This window comes from Heloderma suspectum, chromosome 2 (genome assembly GCF_057233095.1).
Source record: "Heloderma suspectum isolate Gila_16-S chromosome 2, 16-S_ref, whole genome shotgun sequence".
Taxonomy (NCBI): Eukaryota; Metazoa; Chordata; class Lepidosauria; order Squamata; family Helodermatidae; genus Heloderma; species Heloderma suspectum.
Window position 1 is genome coordinate 341388228 of NC_139459.1, and position 20021 is coordinate 341408248.

General features: G+C 45.6%; 1 pseudogene; it reads right to left on the bottom strand.

Annotated features, from left to right (window-relative positions):
- Positions 1-428: 428 nt before the first annotated feature.
- Positions 429-19791, bottom strand: LOC146355235 (olfactory receptor 2G3-like; annotated as a pseudogene).
- Positions 19792-20021: the final 230 nt, after the last annotated feature.

A 20021-nucleotide genomic window follows, 5' to 3' on the forward strand; every position in this document is an offset into this window, starting at 1 on the left:
TACTGATTTCATGACAATTAAATATAATTTGGATATTAATCCATATACAAATACATAGGGACATAGGAAGCTGCCTTATACCGAGCCAAACCATTGGTCCATCTAGCCCAGTATGGTTGACACTGACTGGCAGCAGCTCCCCGGGGTTTCAGGCAGGAGTTTTTCCAACATTACATGGTGATGCCGGGAATTCAACCTGGGACTTTCTACAAGCAAAGCATTTCCTCTACCACTTCGCTACACCTCTTCCCAAAAGACTAAAGCAAAGTCTTTTGCTTTAGCTTATTTGTTATATATTTAAAATTTGTAATTAAAAAAGAGAAAGGAAGGTACAGTGAAAAATTTAATTAAAGTAATTAATGAGAAGTTTTGCTTATATGATGCTGTTGAACTGTTGAACTTCTGAGTGAAGCTGGGAGCCATGGGGTTCATTTCCTCTTCATTGCCCGTCGTAGAGCTTTGTGTACCTCTTTGTTCCTCAGAGTATAGATCAGTGGATTAAGCATGGTGGTGGTAAATGTATAGAAAAGGGCCATCATCTTGCCTCGGTCACGGGAGTAGTTGGATGGGGGCTGGAGGTAACTGAACATGGCTGTGCCAAAGAAGAGCGACACCACAGTCAAGTGTGAGGCACAGGTGTTGAAGGCCTTCCACCTGCCCTCGGCCGAGCGGATCCTCAGCACGGCAGCTGCAATGTAGCCATAAGAGAGTGTGATGAGGCCCAGTGGTGCTAGAAGGAACACCACGCTAGCAGCTAAGAGCACAGCCTCATTGGGTGAGGTGTCAACACAGGCCAATTTGATCAAGGCTGGCACCTCACAGAAAAATTATGTGCTGTGTGAAAAAGTAGTTCCTTTTGTCCGTCTGCCTCACACCATGTAGTTGTACTGAATGACCCAGGACTTTAATACTGTTAGAGAGGGATCTCTCCACATTAGAGGAGTCCTCGATCTTGAAGCATTCTGGGTAAACATTTTCATCTAGCTGTCCACCACAACCCAAAGATCCCTTTCCTAGTCAGTCAGTGCCAGCTCATACCCCATCAGCATATATGTCAAGTTCAGACTGTGTGCCCTAATATACATCACTTTACACACTTGCTTACGCTAATCTGTATTTATTTTAATGCCCATGTCCCCAGTTTGGGGCAATCCTTTTGGAGTTCTTTGCTGTTTTTTTGTCTTCACCACCCTAAATAGTTTGGTGTCATCAGCAGACTTGTCATCACCCCTAACTCCAGACCTCAGATCTTGCTACAGGAATTTGGAGGAAGAAGGACCCTGCATTTCAGCCTGAGGAGATTCTTCAGCTTTTATGACAGGTCTTTCTACCTTGATTTTAGCTAAGGGTTTGAGAGGAACTATAATTGTGCCAGGCATCATGTCCAAATTATGAGACAGTGTGCGCTATAGTACATAGATAAAAGTTAGTGGGAGCTGCCTTAGTACTTTTGTTGCAGAACCCAGAGTCAGAGAGACCACGGAGTGAAGGAAAAAGAGATTCTTTTTTATTTAACGCGCGGGCTTAAGGCTAGAATCATTTCCAAAGAGCCAGAAGCCCCGAAATACATTAGCACATTGGTTTTATAGACATTGTGACACATGAAACGGCTCCTCCTCCCCCTCCCGCGTGGGGTTGCAGTCCTCAACATTTCTTCTCCTAGCACTATTGTTTATAATACAAGAACTGGGTTATAGGGTAGCCATGATAAGGAGAGAACAGCAGAGAACAGCAGAGAACAAGATATACAATTGTATGACCTTTGACAAGATAAGGAATTCCTGTGTCTCGTCAGCTTACAACAATATATTCAAGGGAGAAAGAGCTCAGCAAGAACATGAAGCATGAGACTGCATGAGGCTACTTAGTCTGACCCCCGATATGGCTGCTACATTCCCCCCTTAAATGCATAATTTCATTACAATTATAGCATTTGTGATAACCATACAAAGCTTTTTGGGACATACATATTACTTAGCCTCTTGTTGGGCTATTAGAGCGTAGAGGGCAGCAGTTTTACTAGCTGAGACATAAAACAGATTGGTTAAACAGTGCATAAGACAAGGAACGCAGAGACATAACAGAACTTTTATGAACAACACTGGTAGAATTAGGATGAACAATGCTTCAAGCCAGCTAAGATCTGGAAGCCAAGGGGTTAACTAATTGAGCTAATTGTTTTGTTAGCTACTATATTGTGCAGCTTGTTGATCTGTTCATCTACAGCATTGCCATTATCAGTTAAGTTAAAACAACAGAGCTTTTGGTGTGTCTCACAACTTAAATGATGAAGAAGGAAGAGGTAATCTATACCAGCTCTGTTTTCTAGAACTGCACCTCTTAGATCACGCAACTCTTTATTTAACAATGACAATGCCTGTGAGGTGGCATTTATGCTTTTGGCTAAGCTGCAAGCTAACCGGTTGATTTCCAGACCATCAGCCAAGGCTAAATCTGGAACCTTAACCAGTGACATTGCTAAGGCCAATTTTTCTGAGTCAAAATATAACTGCACATGACTATTACAATTTTTAGTTAGTTGGAGTGCTCGAGGCTGCCGTCGACGGATTTTCTCGGGCTACAGGGGAAGAATTGGCACCAGTTCAATTGGCGGCTGAGGCAACATGGGTGGTTATTAGACAAGTTGGCAGGAATGAATGACCAAGTGCGGGAACCACATGTCTAAAACCATCCATGAGGCAAAAGTATGTGGGCATTATTAAAAGATATGTTTTGAATTCTATTACAGTGGAAGGGGGCCAGGGATAGCTTTATATTTTCTGGAAAAAATTTTGACAATTAAGCATTCGTGCACACGTAGCATTTGTTTCAGCAACGATGGGGGTGCGTAGAGTGAACTCTGTAGGGGGTAGGATCTTTGCAACCACGCCCCAATTAGCATTTTGGGAATAAGTTAAACTTACACCATAAACTCTTAACATGGTATCTTTTTGAATTTTCCCAGGATGTCTACAGACAGGTATTAGGCAAGAGCTAATAAGCCTGTTTGCAGGTATACCTCTTGGCAAACAAAAATGTTTTACTCTCGTGATGTTAGCCAGGTGAAGCCAGTAATTATCAGCAAATCACTGGGACAAACTTCTTTTTCCAGGGGCAGACCCCCTTTTTTGCACCTTATTAAGGAGACACAATGCAACACTACTAACTCTACAACACGCATGTTTGATCTTCTTTGGGATCTGACCGTACGCCGGGCAGCTATTCACCTGGCAAGCTGCAGTAGGGTCTAGTCCCCTTCTTCAATTCTCCAGTTGCAGGTCTGACCGTACGCAGGGGGACAGTCTCCCGGTGTGTCCACAGTAAGGTCTAGCCTGAGTCTTCTTACTGCTTTTTCAGAATGATTTTTAAAGGATTTTCAGGATTTCTGTTTACAGTCTACTCTCCCCCTCTCGCTCTCTTGACTCGTGTCCAATGTATTCAGGGTTTAACTCCAGCTGCTTTCATAGCTGCGGGGGTGGAAAGTATGACAGTTTTCAGTCCTCTCCATCTGGGAGTCAAAGGGTTATTTTTCCCTCTTTAGCTCATACTTTAACTCTTGGTTGGAAAGGATGAGCTTCTGTGATGGGAATGGCTTATTTTTTTAAGACAAAGGGACGCTGGGCTTGAAGAACTTTGCTCAGTGTTTGAACTTCTTGTTTAAGGCTAACGTTTGCTTGCTTTTGATGCTGCTCCAGTGTCAATTATGAAGTCAATGTCACGGCCCCTCACAGTCAATGTCACGGCCCTTCTCAAGCTGTCTCCCTCCTCGCCCATTCTGGCCCCTTTGGTTTTCTCCTTTGTGTATTTGATTTATTTTATTTGGGCATTCATGCCACTAATGTCCATCTTGTCCACACTGGGCACACTGGTTCTTTTTTAAGAATCTTCTGCCTCTGCCGGGTCTTCTTCTTTTCTTCTTTCGTCCACGTCTTCTTGGGCCTCTGGGTCGAGGGGGGTGTACTGGCGATAGGCATCTGAAAGACGCTCCAAGTACGCTCTGGGGCCTCGGTGGCACCTTGCAGCACTTTAAACACTTTGGTCATATTAATTTACTTCTTCATACCTGCTTTCATGGCTTCTAACAGCAGGGTTTGATACTGGGTGAGGCCCTCTAGCACACAGGCGTACTTAATGGTTGGATCAGACAGCTTCTCTGAACCACGAGCTATTGGGCTAAATGGGTTTTATACCATACATGTTACCCATGAGGCAGCACAACACTAGCAAGCATTTTCAGCATGGGCTAGAAGTGTTTGGTTCTCAGGCACAGCTTCCTGTAAACAACTTCGCTTCTCAAAGTGCTTGATAACACTTTTATTTATTAGTATGGGAAGACAAATTTTTTCTCTTTCTTTTGCTTTTTTTTCCCCCTCTCTTCTCTATCTGTCTGCTACTTTCTCTATTCCTTTTTTTTCTACTTGCCTTTGTCTTTCTTTCCTTGTAATCCATTGGGAACCACACTTAGTATTATTTGGAGTTGCAACTAACACTAATTTGCAAATATCACATGTATTTTATGATATTTAAGAAATCATAAAATATACACAACAAACTTTTTCTGCAATTTAACACAATGAACGGAAAGCACTTTTTGCATGGTAAGGCATGATGGAGCAGATCCAGCAATTATACTGCTCTTCTGGCTGAAAGCTCAGGGCTAATTAAAATCAAGGGACGGGCATACCCACACACGCAGAGTTCTAGGTCACCATTTTTGCATTGGCAACTCTATGCTGCATGAGTTCTGGCAGAAGGAAATTTAAAAGTTATAGATCAAACTCAGCCTGCTGTACACTGAGCTGACTACAAACATAGACACACGGTCCACAGCGATGAGAGTTCAAGTTTATCCAAAGCTTCACAGCACTGTCCATGGCAAGTCTTTGACAATTTAAAATTTTAGTTCATGTGCAGAGTGTCTCTAAAAAGCCCAGACATTGATGGAAGCAAACAGAGATGGCTCTGGGCAATGAAGATGCGATGTTTCCAGCAAAGGCTCTCTACTTTTGCATCAGTTTAAAAAGGGAAAGTGTGGCCCTACACCCCTTCTGACAGACAAGGGCCTTTAACTTTTTAGCAAGGCCTCTGTCTAAACAGAGCGGCACAGCTCAGCTCTCTAGCCATGACACTTTAACTTGGGCAACTCCTCTGTAAATTTTATTCTACTTCTGTCAGGTTCTCTCACAGACATTTTAAAAACTTACTCTTTTTTTTTTTCTTCTAACCTGGTACACGAAAGCACTGAAACACTGAGTGCTGAAACTCAGGACGCTGGGTGGTGATGGGCATCGCCTTATACTTGCATTTTTCAAGCAGCCATTAATCTTCTGGGAGGCGGTGGGGTGATTTGCAGGACTTTAAAGGCAAGCTTCTCAGTTTGTTTGTATTTGTAAATCCCAAGCTTAAAACAGGACACGATGAGGTACAGGGCAGCCAAATTCTTGCTTTGGCACGGGCAACAAATAACTCGGTTCAGCTTTCTTCGCTGGGGTCTCAAACAGGAAAACAGTCTTAATTTAAAGTTGTAACATCACTGACAGCGTCAGCCAGCCAGCTACACAGATCTCATTGTTTTTTAAGACAGTTGCTCCAATATCTTCTTTTCTTCTCAATCAGGTTGGGTCTCCCAGCTTACACAGTTTATTGCAGCTTTCAGGAGCATGGTAGTAGCGTGATTTTGGCTTGGCCAGGAACATGCTGTCTGGTTTCTCGGTCTCTTTAGCACACACACTTAGGCAGTGTAACACTGGACACTCAAATCAGTGAGATTTCTTCATTGCAGGGAATCCCACGGCAAACGCTTAATGGTTACGCTCTTCAGAAATCATATAGCTGATGGTCAGTAGCTACAGGCTCTATGCAATTCTAACACAGTTCAAAGCTAAACACGGTTACCTTGACAGAGATCTTCAACATGGTCTTTCCGCTTCATTCTGCTTTGGGACAGTCTTATGGCACACTTTTCACTCAAAGAGGGGTCTAGCCTGTGCTCTGGGGGCTGATTCTTCACCTTTATTTTCTATTTTGCCTTCATCTTCTGGGTCTTCATTTTCAGTTTCCATTTCTTAGGGATTTCATCTCAATTAGGCGAGGTGATGATGTTGCACAACTCAGAACATTGTGGGCAATTTTCCTGCCCCCCCTCTCAGCGCGCTAGGCTAACAACTACTTCTTCGGCCTTACACTCTCACGCTCCCACGCTTTGTTAAAAGCCAGACTGTCCTGCAACATTTTTCTAATAAACAGCCTCAGATCTTGTTCTTTTTTTCCTCTCAGCTCGACCTTGAGCTTTTTGCTGTTTTCTCTCTCTATTCTGAATCTTTTTTTAAAAAAAAAACCTTTTTCCTTCTTTGTTTGACATACATCTCAAGGGGGTGCAAGGTTTGCTTCCCCCACCACCCATAGCCTCCCTCCTAAATTGAAGACAGACACAATTAGGGAATGGGAATCGGTCAGTGAGTAAGGGGTCTCACTGGCCGACACAAGAGGATTTTTCACACCACGCACTTTGCTACTGGCCTGGGCACCCGGACGGTCAATGGTATGCGTCAGAAACCGCAGTAGCCACTCACACAATCATTCTCTCCACTGCATCCATATGTCCCTGCCACCCACTTTTCCCACTTTTTACCAGAGCGGAAAACGGCTTCCCCAGCTTCCTCAGCTTCCTACTGAGTACTGGCGTGCTGGGTACTGGCGCCCACTCGGGGGTGTGATCAGGCCCCCCTTCTACCCGCAAGGAGTAGGTTCTTTTGTATACGTATACCACCAACACTGACCTTCTTCATAAGGCGGGGCCCTCTTTTTTTCTGCCCAGTGGCCTTTCTCCCTAAAGGCGGGGCCCTCTATTTCCCATATACTTGCCTTTCTCCTGAAGGCTTCCAATGTGGGTTTCAACTCAATTGCAGCTGCGATACAGGCAGGGCTCAAGTTCCTTCCTCCGCTTCCCAAGGTTCTCTTGCCGCTCGCTGCCGTTTGGGCGATCCCGGTGCAGGCTTTCTCCCATTCACTCGACAAAAAGGTCGGTGGCGCCAAGAAAGGGAGGCATGCGCCGAGCTTGTCTTCCCGGTGCGGCGATCAAGAGCAGGCAACTGCCACCTGTCTGGCTCAGAGCCTGCCACATCCGAGTCACGGCACCATTTATGTTGCAGAACCCAGACTCAGAGAGACCACGGAGTGAAGGAAAAAGAGATTCTTTTTTATTTAACACGCGGGCTTAAGGCTGGAATCATTTCCAAAGAGCCAGAAGCCCCGAAATACATTAGCACATTGGTTTTATAGACATTGTGACACATATGAAACGGCTCCTCCTCCCCCTCCCGCGTGGGGTTGCAGTCCTCAACATTTCTTCTCGTAGCACCATTGTTTATAATACAAGAACTGGGTTATAGGGTAGCCATGATAAGGAGAGAACAGCAGAGAACAGCAGAGAACAAGATATACAATTGTATGACCTTTGACAAGATAAGGAATTCCTGTGTCTCGTCAGCTTACAACAATATATTCAAGGGAGAAAGAGCTCAGCAAGAACATGACGCATGAGACTGCATGAGGCTACTTAGTCTGACCCCCGATATGGCTGCTACACTTTAGAAAAAAAAATCAAAATGTAGGGTAATCGTAGCCTCTATCCAAGTATTCATAAACTATACCAGTTGAGAGGATGCAGGCACATAAGAACATAAGAAGCATGTTGGATCAGACCAATTGTCCATCTAGTCCAGCATTCACATTGGGAAACCACCTGCCTTATCCTCCATGAATTTGGCTAGTCCCTTTTAAAACCATCCAAATTGGTGGCTATCACTGCATCTTGTGGTAGCAAATTCCATAGTTTAACTATGTGCTGTGTGAAGAGTACTTCCTTTTCTCTGGAAGGATATGTGGGCGGTTTCAGTTTAGAGGAAAGGGGGAAAAAATCTCTTTTCTGTTTCCCACTCTCCAGAAGCCTCCCCCATGCTGCTATATAGCAATAAGAGGTCTAAGTGGGATGACTTTCGTTGAGAGAGGGATGGTGGGAGACCAACCCTGTTGATTCTCTTGGACCTCTCAGTGGCTTTTGATACCATGAACCATAATATCCTGGATGAGCTAGAAATAGGAGATACCTGGTGCAGTGGTTTCACTCCCACATAGACGGCCAATTCCAGTAGGTGGTGCTGGGGGATTATTGCTCTGTCTCTTGGCAGTTATGCCATGGGGTGCCACAGGGCTCTATTTTGTCCCCCATGCTGTTCAACATCTACATGAAACTGCTAGGGAAGGTTATCTGGAGATATGGACAGAGGGATCACCAATATGTGGATGGTACCCAGCTATACCTCTGCTTTTTATCAAATCCAGGAGAGGCAGTGGATGTTCTGAATCAGTGGCTGGGGTCAGTAATGGACTGGATGAGGGCCAATAAACTGAGACTCAATCCAAACAAGAAGGAGGTACTGTTAGTGGGTGGTTTGTCTGCCTGGCCAAGTGATGTTCAACCTGTTCTGGAGGGAGTTGCGCCCCTGCTCAAGGGTCAGCTTCATGGTTTGGGGGATGCAGTATCATCACTGCAGCCACAGGTGTTCTTGATGGCATGAAACACCTTTTATCAACTTAGGCTGATATAGCAACTATGATCCTACCTGGACAGAGATAGATTAGCTATAGTTAACCTCTTGTTTGGATTACTTCAAAATAGGGCAACAAGTTTGTTAACAAGAGAAACAGACAATGGAGGCTGGTGGCTCCAATTTCAGTGGGGCTATAAATCCATTTTGGGTTTCAGTCAGAACCAGCCAGAACTCTAAAGGAGCAAACCAGGGTGCTGGACCTATTTGGGGGATAGGTTGGAGGACCTTGGATAGCTCCTTTAGAGTTCTGTCTGATTCTGACTATTCACAACCCCACTGAAATTGGACCCACCAGCCTCCATGGCAAGCAGAGGTACAATTAGTGCAGCCCCATCATTTCATACAGAGATGGGAATACTATATTCACCAGGTTTTTATGGCTGTTTTTAATATGTTATTATGTTTGTATTTGTTTATTATTTTTGTAAACTGCCTTGGTTGTTACAGAGGGTACTATATAAATGCAGTAAAATACATACATACATACATAAATGTCATCATCTTATGGAGGAGGGTTTGCAGGCATTCAAATTGGGCTGCAATGTCTACTACCCCACCTGCTCCATATTATCTTAAGGCTCTGATTATACAGACGGTCTGACTTCAATATCCAGTCAACCTCCCCGCTCCTACTCCTAGTCATCCCCCCCCCCCAACCTGCTTGTTGTATCATCTTGCCTGATGAAGAGATTTGGAGATCTTGCACATTTTTGTGATCGGGATTGGTCTCCAGTCAAGGACTAAAAAAACAGTGGAATCATTAAACACTTGGCAGGCACCATAATGCAGTGACCAATCGTACACTTTTTAAAAACAAAAGCATGCGATTTCGACCAGTTGTGGATTTTCATTTTCAGATATGGGAGCAGGCGACATTGCACACGTGTGTGCATTTGCAGCTGATTAAGCATGGTTAACAGTGATTCATATGACAATTGTGCACTTTTTCATAAATATGTTGTGCTTAATATGAGGCCACAATCATGGATGGTTTTGACTCTACTGTTTTCATGGAAATGACTGATCACCCACTGTAATTATTTCAATGTGTGAATCTACTAATTCAAGGCACCAGGGCTGGTCCAAGACATTTTGCTACCTGAGGGCAGGCGAAGGACAAAATGCCGCCCACACATACCTTTTATGTACAAAAGCTGACTGGATGGGCAGCTAACCCTTACCTCAAGGGCTGATTTGCAGGATAATGGCTGGGAAAATAAATCACGGTGGCATATTTCTGCCGCCACGCATTCTTGTCCCATGCTGGGGGGATTAGCATAATTATCCCCTCCGCAGCGTGTCCAGGGTGGCTTGTTGCCATGGGTAAAAAGCCACCCAGAACCCTAGAACAGCCCATGGGTTTTGCGTGGCTTCTTACCCACAGCAACAAGCCACCCTGGACAGGTTCACACAATATGTCAAGCCACCAATAACATTCTTAGATTAATACATGATTATCAGTTTCATATATGGAGGCATGTAGTATAGAACATAGGTGTGCATAAGCAGCCCATTGAAATAACGTTTCTATTTGAGCATGGTACACTACACAGTGACCTGGTTCACACATAATGACAATTCATGGGTTGTTTAACCTATGATTTGTTGGGGCCACATGGGCTGGAGCAGGCTCTCTGCCTCCCTCCCTCCCACTCACTGCTTCTGCTTTGCATCTGCTTTGTTGTTAGACATGATGTCCGAACCCGGCACTCTGGGTTGTTCAGGGTTAAACAATGTAGAGTTTAACCCAACAACAAACCATGATTTAAAACTCTGGGTTGTTTAATCCTCAACAACTCAGAGTGCTAAGTTTGGATGTCACGAGTAGCAACGGCATTCCTTGGTTGTTTTGCAAAGTGGAAGTGGTCCCGACCACTCATAGGTTAAATAATCATGGGTTGTCACATCGTGCAAACTAGGTCAATGACTCATATAACACTTGTGCAGTTTTTCATAAAAACACCACATGTACACAATTTGTGGACTAATCTATAGTGAGCATTTTCACTTATGGAAGCATGCATGTGTGTGCTCATGGCAACTGATTTAGCATGCTAAAATACATTACTCATATAACAAGTGAATGCTTTTTCATAACCAAAGTTATACCATTTGTGGACTAAAACTTTTTAAAAACTGAAGTAAAATAGGGAAACAGCAGAGAATCATAGAACAGGAGGGTTGGAAGGGGCCTACAAGACCATTGAGTCCAACCCCCTGCTCAATGCAGGAATCCAAGTCAGAGCATCCCTGACAGATGGCTGTCCAGCCTCGTCTCAAACGCCTCCAGTGTGGGAGAGCCCACCACCTCCCTAGGCGATTGGCTCCACTGTCATACTGCTCTAACAGTCAGGAAGCCCTTCCTGATGTTCAGCTGGAATCTGGCCTCCTGCAACTTGAGCCCACCATTCCGTGTCCTGCACTCTGGGATGATCAAGAAGAGATCCTGGCCTTCCTCTTTGGGACAACCTTTCAAGTACTTGAAGAGCGCTATCATATCTCCCCTCAGTCTTCTCTTCTCAAGGCTCAACATGCCCAGTTCTTTCAGACTCTCTTCATAGGGCTTTGTTTCCAGTCCCCTGATCATCTTTGTTGCCCTCCTCTGAACCCTCTCCAGTTTGTCTGCATCCTTCTTAAAGTGTGGTGCACAGAACTGGACACAGTACTCCAGATGAGGCCTAACCAGTGCTGAGTAGAGGGGAACTAGTACTTCCCGGGATTTGGAAGCTATGCTTCTATTAATGCAGCCCAAAACAGCATTTGCCTTTTTTGCAGCCACATCCCATTGTTGGCTCATATTCAGCTTGTGATCGACAACAATTCCAAGATCCTTCTCGCTTGTAGTGTGGTTGAGCCACGTATCCCCCATCTTGTAACTGTGCATTTGGTTCTTTTTCCTAGGTGCAGAACTTGGCATTTATCCCTATTAAATGTCATTCTGTTGTTTTCTGCCCAGCGCTCCAGTCTATCCAGATCACTTTGAATTTTGTTTCTGTCTTCCAAAGTATTAGCTATCCTGCCCAATTTTGTGTCATCTGCAAATATGATCAGTATTCCCTGCACCTCCTGCTCCAAGTCATTAATAAAAATGTTGAAGAGTACTGGGCCCAGGACTGAGCCCTGTGGTATCCCGCTCGTTACCTCTCCCCAGTTTGAGAAGGTCCCATTGATAAGCACTCTTTGAGTCCGATTCTGTAGCCAACTGTGGATCCACCAGATTGTTGTTTCATCTAGCCCACTTTGAGCTAGTTTGCTCATCAGGGGATCATGGGGCACTTTGTCGAAAGCTTTGCTGAAGTCGAGGTATATGATGTCTACAGCATTCCCACGGTCCACAAGGGAGGTGACTTGATCAAAAAATGAGATCAGATTCGTCTGGCAGGACTTGTTTTTGACAAATCCATGTTGGCTTCGAGAAATCACCGCATTGTTTTCAAGGTGCTTCCAGATGGATTGCTTTATCATCTGCTCCAGACTTTTCCCAGGGATTGATGTCAGACTGACTGGTCTGTAGTTCCCAGGTTCCTCCTTTTTACCCATTTTGAAGATAGGGACAACATTAGCCCTCCTCCAGTCACCTGGCACTTCCCCCATCCTCCATGATTTCTCAAAGAGAATAGACAGCGGTTCTGAGAGTTCTTCTGCTAGTTCCTTTATTACTCTAGGATGCAGTACATCTGGCCCTGGAGATTTGAACTCATTCAAAGTAATTAGGTGTTCCTTGACCATATGCCTATCGATCTCAAGCTGCAATCCTGCCACTTCAGCCTGTACTTCGCCTTTGCCAGGAGGGTCATAGACCCTCTTTTGGGAGAAAACTGAGCCAAAGTAGGAATTGAGCACCTCTGCCTTTTCTTTGTCATCTGTTAACATTTTGCCGTCCTTATTTAATAGCTGAACAACCATTTCTTTCCTCTGCCTTTTACTATGCACGTAGCTGAAGAAAGCCTTTTTGTTGTTTTTAGCATCCCTCGCTAACCTCAGCTGGTTCTCAGCTTTAGCCATCCTGACACCATCCCTGCAATTCTGTGCTACCTGCCTGTACTCTTCCTTTGTTACTTGGCCTTCTTTCCACTTCCTATATGTGTCCTGTTTTGTTTTCAGGTCATCCCTAAGCTTTTTGTGAAGCCATATTGGTTTCTTCTGTTGTCTTCCACCTTTTCTTCTTGTTGGAATTGTTTGTGATTGTGCTTTGAGAATTTCCTTTTTTAAAAGCTCCCACCCATCTTGAACTCCTTTTCTCGTTAGCGTCGCTTGCCATGGGACCTTACTGATCATTGTTCTGAGTTTATTAAAATCAGCTTTCCTAAAATCCAGGGTACGCGTTTGACTACACTCAGCTTTTGCTTCCCTTAGAACCAAGAACTCAAGTACAACATGGTCGCTTTCCCCCAGAGTTCCTGTAACTGCTACTTTATCCACTAAGTCATCTGTGTTGGTTAGGATCAAGTCAAGGATAGCCAATCCTCTAGTTCCTTCCTCTACTTTCTGTAGGAGGAAGTTATCCGCCACACAAGTCAGGAATTTCCTGGAGGGGCCATGTTTTGCAGAATTTGTCTCCCAACAAATATTGGGGAAATTGAAGTCCCCCATTACTACTACATCATGCTTCCTTAAAACATTAGCTATTTGCTTTTCAAAAGTTTCATCCTCGTTTTCTCCTTGATTGGGTGGCTGGTAGTAGACTCCGACCACCAGGTTCCTTTTATTCTTTGCTCCATTTATTTTGATCCAGATGCTCTTGATGGAGCTACCAAGCTCATCCTCCTGTATTTCTGTGCAGAGATATGTATTTTTCACATACAGTGCAACCCCACCTCCCTTTCTGTTCCTCCTGTTCTTTTTGAACAAGTTATATCCTTCAATTGCTGTATTCCAGTCATGAGTCATCCCACCAAGTCTCAGTTATACCTATCAAGTCATAATTTCCCTCCTGTATTAAGAGTTCAGGTTCGTTCTGTTTGTTTCCTATACTCTGGGTATTAGTATATAGACATCGAAGACCATGTGCTTCATAGTCTGGCTTTCTTCCTACATGTGTCTGAAGACTATTATTGGGCGCTATCAGAGCTGTTCTCTCCGTTGCAGTGCATGTGCCTACGTCCATTGTTACCCCCAACATTACATCTCCCTTTCCCGTAGGATTCATTTTAAAGCCCTCCTGATAAAGTTCTTCATGCTGTGGCCAAACACATTCTTCCCATCCTTTGTGAGGTGCAACCTGTCCCTTGCCAACAGCCCATCTTCCAGAAAGTATAGCCCGTGGTCCCAGAATCCAAATCTCTCTCGTCGGCACCACCTTCGTAGCCAGTCATTCACCTGGAGTATTTTTCGTTCCCTTTCTATCCCTCTTCTAACTACTGGAAGGATGGATGAGAAAACTATCTGGGCCCCAAAGTTCTTGAGTTTCCTTCCCAAAGCTTCAAAATCTGACGTGATTTCTTTGTAGCTCCGCTTGGTGGTATCATTTGTTCCCGCATGGATGAGAAGAAAGGGATACCTGTCAGTGGGCTTTATGAGTGCAGGCAACCTTTCAGTCATGTCTCTAATCCGTCCTCCCAGGAGACAACATACCTGGCGAGTCCATGGGTCTTCGCGACATACGTGGGTCTCGATCCCACGCAGCAAGGAGTCTCCCACTACTACCACTCTTCTTCTTGTTGTAGGCCTGGGTTTCATCTCCTCTGTTTGACTGACCTTCAGCCTCTTGCTCACTCTCATGCAGGTTCCCCTGTAATTCTTCCTCTGCAGGCTGTCCTCCAGTCTCATCCGCAAGTACCTGGAATCGGTTGCACAGCCCTACTGCTTCCATTGGTGCAGAGTGGCGTCTAGTTCTTCTTCTCCTAACTGTCACCCTTTTCCAAGGAGTATCCTCTACTCCATTTTTCTTCACCTCAGCATTTCCCACTGCCTCATCTTGCTGTTGCTCTTCAAGCTTCTGGTCTTCCCTTTGCTGCAGTAGTTCTAGTTCCCCCATTCTGTCCAAGAACTCTTTGTGTTCTCTTATTCCCTGGAGGGTCGACAGTCGCCGCTACAGTCCACTTACTTTTTCTTCCAGCAGCGTGATCAACTTGCACTTGTTGCAGGTGTAGGCCATGTTGTTCTCAGGCAAGAAAACAAACATTGCACACACCTTGCAGGTCACTACCACTGGAGAGTCCTGTCCTTCCATTGCCTCTTTTCCCTTTTTGTGTCTAGCTTTGTGATTGTTCTAGACTAGCCTGTGCCTGCTTCTCTACTCAGTAGAGGTTAAAAGCAGAGTCCCACTGGTGTGGAAGTGTATGTTACAAGACAAATAAATTAAAAAAAGTTTGTTAAAAAATAAAGAAAAATGAAAAAAATGTTAGGGGCCTCCCCCTTGACCTCCCCTGCTGAACTTCCCTGGCCAACTCCCGTTTGCTCCCCCTGTTTCCTCACTCTGGTCGCTTGCTCTCTGGGAGCTTGCTTGCTTCTGTAGTCCCTGGACCAGCTGGAGCAGCTTGCTCTGCTCTGCTCAGCTGGGAGGCAGGAAACAGACTGAAGCTTCCCGCCCACTCAGCTGCTGGGAGTACTCAGGCCACACACCCCCAATTCAGTTGGAGCTCTCAGAAGCACCTGGTGAGCTCACAGCCACTCAGAAGGATAAAGGGCAGCCCCCTGGGCTTCCTGCAGCCCACTTACCTCTTAGCCTCTGTCTCCTTTGTCTCCTTTGTCTCTTCAACCCCTGCAACTCCCCTGGCCAACTCCTGTTTGCTCCCCCTGTTTCCTCGCTCTGGTCACTCGCTCTCTGGGAGCTTGCTTGCTTCTGTAGTCCCTGAACCAGCTGGAGCAGCTTGCTCTGCTCTGCTCAGCTGGGAGGCAGGAAACAGACTGAAGCTTCCCACCCACTCAGCTGCTGGGAGTACTCAGGCCACACACCCCCAATTCAGTTGGAGCTCTCAGAAGCACCTGGTGAGCTCACAGCCACTCAGAAGGATAAAGGGCAGCCCCCTGGGCTTCCTGCAGCCCACTTACCTCTTAGCCTCTGTCTCCTTTGTCTCCTTTGTCTCTTCAACCCCTGCAACTCCCCTGGCCAACTCCTGTTTGCTCCCCCGGTTTCCTCGCTCTGGTCGCTTGCTCTCTGGGAGCTTGCTTGCTTCTGTAGTCCCTGGACCAGCTGGAGCAGCTTGCTCTGCTCTGCTCAGCTGGGAGGTGGGAAACAGAAACAGAAGCTGATAGTCACTGCTGAAAGTGCTTCGTTATATATAAATTATGGCTGCACTTTAGGGCTGCACTTTACAGCCACAAATGGCGTCAAATGCACTAATTATGGGGGGTCGTGACAATATGGGGGCAGTGTAAGAAGCTCACTGAAAATGTCGGTGCGTAGCCAAAGCAACTTTTTCAAGGATGCATTCCAAATTTGGTCAGAGCCCCAGCTACTTGGTGTAGCTTTCCCTGGTCAAATGAGTGGAAGAATTGCAGCAGGACTCCTGAGGTCCATCTACATGACAATGGTTGAGAAGCACTTCAGGGTATTATCCGCATTTTCACGGAATTGGCGTTGGTCTGTCAGGGACACACGAAGCAAGAAAAGCGGAGTATACTGTACCTAAAACCATGCTTTTCACGGGTCGCACAGCACTTGAAATCAACATACTTCTGGGATGGGTGGGTGGAGTAGAACTGACCCTTATCAACCCAGCAGGGGCTGCTCAAGCAATGAGAGAGGCTTGTTTCCTGCCCCTGTCCAGGGTCCCCACTGCTACTATGTTATTAGGAATGCGAAAATAACTACTTCCCAGTTCTGCAGTGTTATGCACACTTTTCACTGAAGAAACTAAAATCCACAATTATCCCTGACAGCATCTGAAAGCTCCCCATGAGAACACCAGTTTTGCCTGATTCCCACAAGCAGTCAGGGAGTTATAGCTCCCACCCCCTTTTCCCCTTTATACCCACTTCTCAATGAAAAAGCTAAATCCCGCTAGTATCCATTAGAGCATTTGGAGGGGCATCCTGAGGGCACCCCAACACCACAATTTTGCCCATTCCAGCAAGCAGTCAGGGAATTACAGCACCCACCCACCCGCTTTTTTCAAATGTGTGCAGTTTTCAATGAAGAAGCTGATATCCTAAATTAACCTTGACAGCATATGAAGGATCCCCATGAGAGCACCCCACCAGCGTAATTTCGCCCCATTCCAGCAAGCAGTCAGGGAGTTACAGCTCCCACCCCCTTTCTCCTTTTCTGGCCACTTCTCCCGGCTGGCAATGACAGACTTCTCTGCTGTTAATGACAGCCTCCCATGATCCTGATACCATGGTAGATCGCTACTGCAATAAAGCACTAATGACATTTATTAATGGCAAAGGAAAGAGTACAGGGAAAGCTCCCTGTTCACAACTCTGAAAATGTGCACATTTTAAAATGCACAAATGTTCAAAGCAAAAATTAAAAATTAAAAGGAACAGAGGTAACTGCCAAATGGGGAAAATTGGGGAATGGGGGGCATGCTCACTTTTCCACGAAGAAGCAAACAAACATATCCAGTAGAGCTCTTGGAGGGTCACCATGAAGGGTCCCCACACACCATTCCAGCAAACCTTAAGGGAGTTATTGCTCCCATGCCCGATACAGTGAAGTTATACAAACATCAGAGAGGCACTGAAGTAATGCAAGCATCAGAGAAGAGCATAATCATGGCTCTCAATGGGGCTGGGCTGGGAAACGGAGGCTAGTTACTCCCACTGGCAAAAAGGAAGTATAGCACAATTCTGAAAGCTAGAAAGAGCGTTCTCATGCTTTAATGAGTTACGGCAGGCTTGTTACTCTAGTTACTCTCCCTGGGGACAGCAGTGCCAATGGGGGAAAAGAGTGAATGGGGGGTGGGGAAGGGGCAGCCTCACCAATTGACCATATCACTGCTAGGTCATAGCCAGGTCAAGAAGCATGCCCAGGATTTAATGTGGAGGAATGGGGCACTTTGCTGGGGAACTGCCTGGGAGCCACTTTAACTTTAAAAAACCGGGTAAAAGGACTTTCTGACAATGCGGTTTTTCAAGATGGAAACTGCTGTTTGGCAGCAGATTGGCAACAATGTCATATGTCGCAAAGGACCTCAAACTGATCTCACTCTGAACTAAATTGCTCGTGTACACAGCCCCCTGGCTGTCCTCATGTCACCTCTCTATTTTGACCTCAGTTGACTAAGTCTTCCAAAAGAATTGGTCAAGCTGATGGTAGTAATAGCTAAGCATCTTTGAGGAATGCAGTGGTGATTCTGAGTGTCTGTTTATCCTCCATGGAGAGGAAAGAGGAGTACTGTCAATTGGAATGAATGCACTTTGACCTGTAGACAACCCCCCTCCCCCACCATGCATCAGGACTAGCCTGATCACTCCACCTCTTATTAGCACAAACCTCCCTAAGCCTTTTCTTTCTCCCCACTCTGAAATGCTCACTCCAGACCTCTCTTTTCCATTTCCAAGGGTATTAAGGACTCCAGTTTACTTAATTCCCACCTCTTTGACCTCTCATACTGTCAAGACCATCCTGTATTAGCACAGACAGTGAGCGTGGGTCCACAGCCTAGTGTACACTCTGAGTTCAGCCTCTGAGAGCATTAAACTAATTTCCCCCTAATCCAGTTCTCTCCGGAGGCCCTGAAGGTTCTCATTAATTTATATGCTTATAGTGGAATTATATCACATAATGAGAAGACAGGATACCCTGGAGAAGATGCTGATGTTAGGGAAAGTGGAAGGCAAAAGGAAGAGGGGCTGGCCAAGGGCAAGATGGATGGATGATATTCTGGAGGTGATGGACTCGACCTTGGGGGAGCTGGGGGTGGCGATGGCTGACAGGAAGCTCTGGCGTGGGCTGGTCCACGAAGTCACGAAGAGTCGGAAGTGACTGACCGGATAAACAACAAAAAGTTGAATTACAATCACTCCACCAAGTTACTTTCCCTGAAATAATGAATGTACATTTTAAGTTCTTGCTTCTGTTTAATAAATTTCTTATTGTTTTAAGAAGCCTGTGTGTGCATGGATTACTGGGTTCCGCCTTGCCAAAGTTGCAGTATTGCCAAAGTTAAAAACTTCCATTTATGAATGTGTATGTTGAGAATGTACGTGTGCTTGTACATGTGAATGAGCACATTCAGTAACAGCTCTCAGAATTATATATAAGAGAAAGTAAAGTTAAAACATTCTGAACAGAGGTGATTAATGCAGAGTTTTTGTTAAACGATGCTGCTGATCCACCGAGACAAGATAGGAGCCCTGGGGCTCAGTTCCTGTTCATTGCCCTTTGTTCCTCAGGGTATAGATCAGTGGATTAAGCATGGTGGTGACAAATGTATAGAAAAGGGAAATCATCTTGCCTCGGTCGTGAGAGTAGTTGGACAGGGCCTGGAGGTAACTGAAAATGGCTGTGCCAAAGAAGAGCGACACCACAGTCAAGTGGGAGGCACAGGTGTTGAAGGCCTTCTGCCTGCCCTCGGCCGAGCAGATCCTCAGCACGGCAGCTGCAATGTAGCCATAAGAGATTGTGATGAGGCCCAGAGGTACTACAAAGAACACTACACTTGAAGCAAAGAGCACAGCCTCATTGAGTGAGGTATCAACACAGGCCAATTTGATTAAGGCTGGCACCTCACAAAAAAAATGGTCTATCCTGTTCCATCCACAGCGTGGGAGCCTAAGAGTCATCACTGTCTCCACTAGTGAAGTGGTGAAGCCACTGACCCAGGAGACAGCAGCCATTTTGAAGCACATAGAGTGGCTCATAATGGCAGTGTAACACAATGGCTGGCAGACTGCAGCATAGCGATCGTAGGCCATGACAGCCAACAGAATACACTCCGTAGAACCCACAGCAAGAGAGATGTACAGCTGGGTCACACAGGCACTATAGGTGATGGTCTTATTTTTTCTCCAGAAGTTCACCAGCATATGTGGGCCAAGGCTGGTGGTGAAACAGAGGTCAAGAAATGAGAGGTTGCTGAGGAAAAAATACATGGGGGTGTGGAGATGAGGGTTCAACCGTGACACCACAATAATGGTTGTGTTGCCCAGCAGGGTCATTGTGTAACAGGTCAGCATAACTGCAAAGAGCACCATCTCCAAGCGTGGGAGGGTCAGCCACTCCCAATAAAATGAATTCTCCTTGGTAGCTTTGGTTACCTTCTTCCCATGATGCTTCTCTGTATATCATCTACAAAATAAAGCAGAACAATGAATAGTGGATGACCAACAAGAAATTGAAGCTGCTCTGAAAAGCTGACCTGGAAGCAACAGTGGCTTGGCTGAGAGCCTTTGATTTGTCCAAGCCCACCCCAGTGGAGGCTGGTGGCTCCAATGTCAGTGGGGCAGTGAATCCACTCCAGGTTTCAGTCAGAACCAGTTGGAACTCTAAAGGAGATATACAAGGTGCTTCGCAGAGAG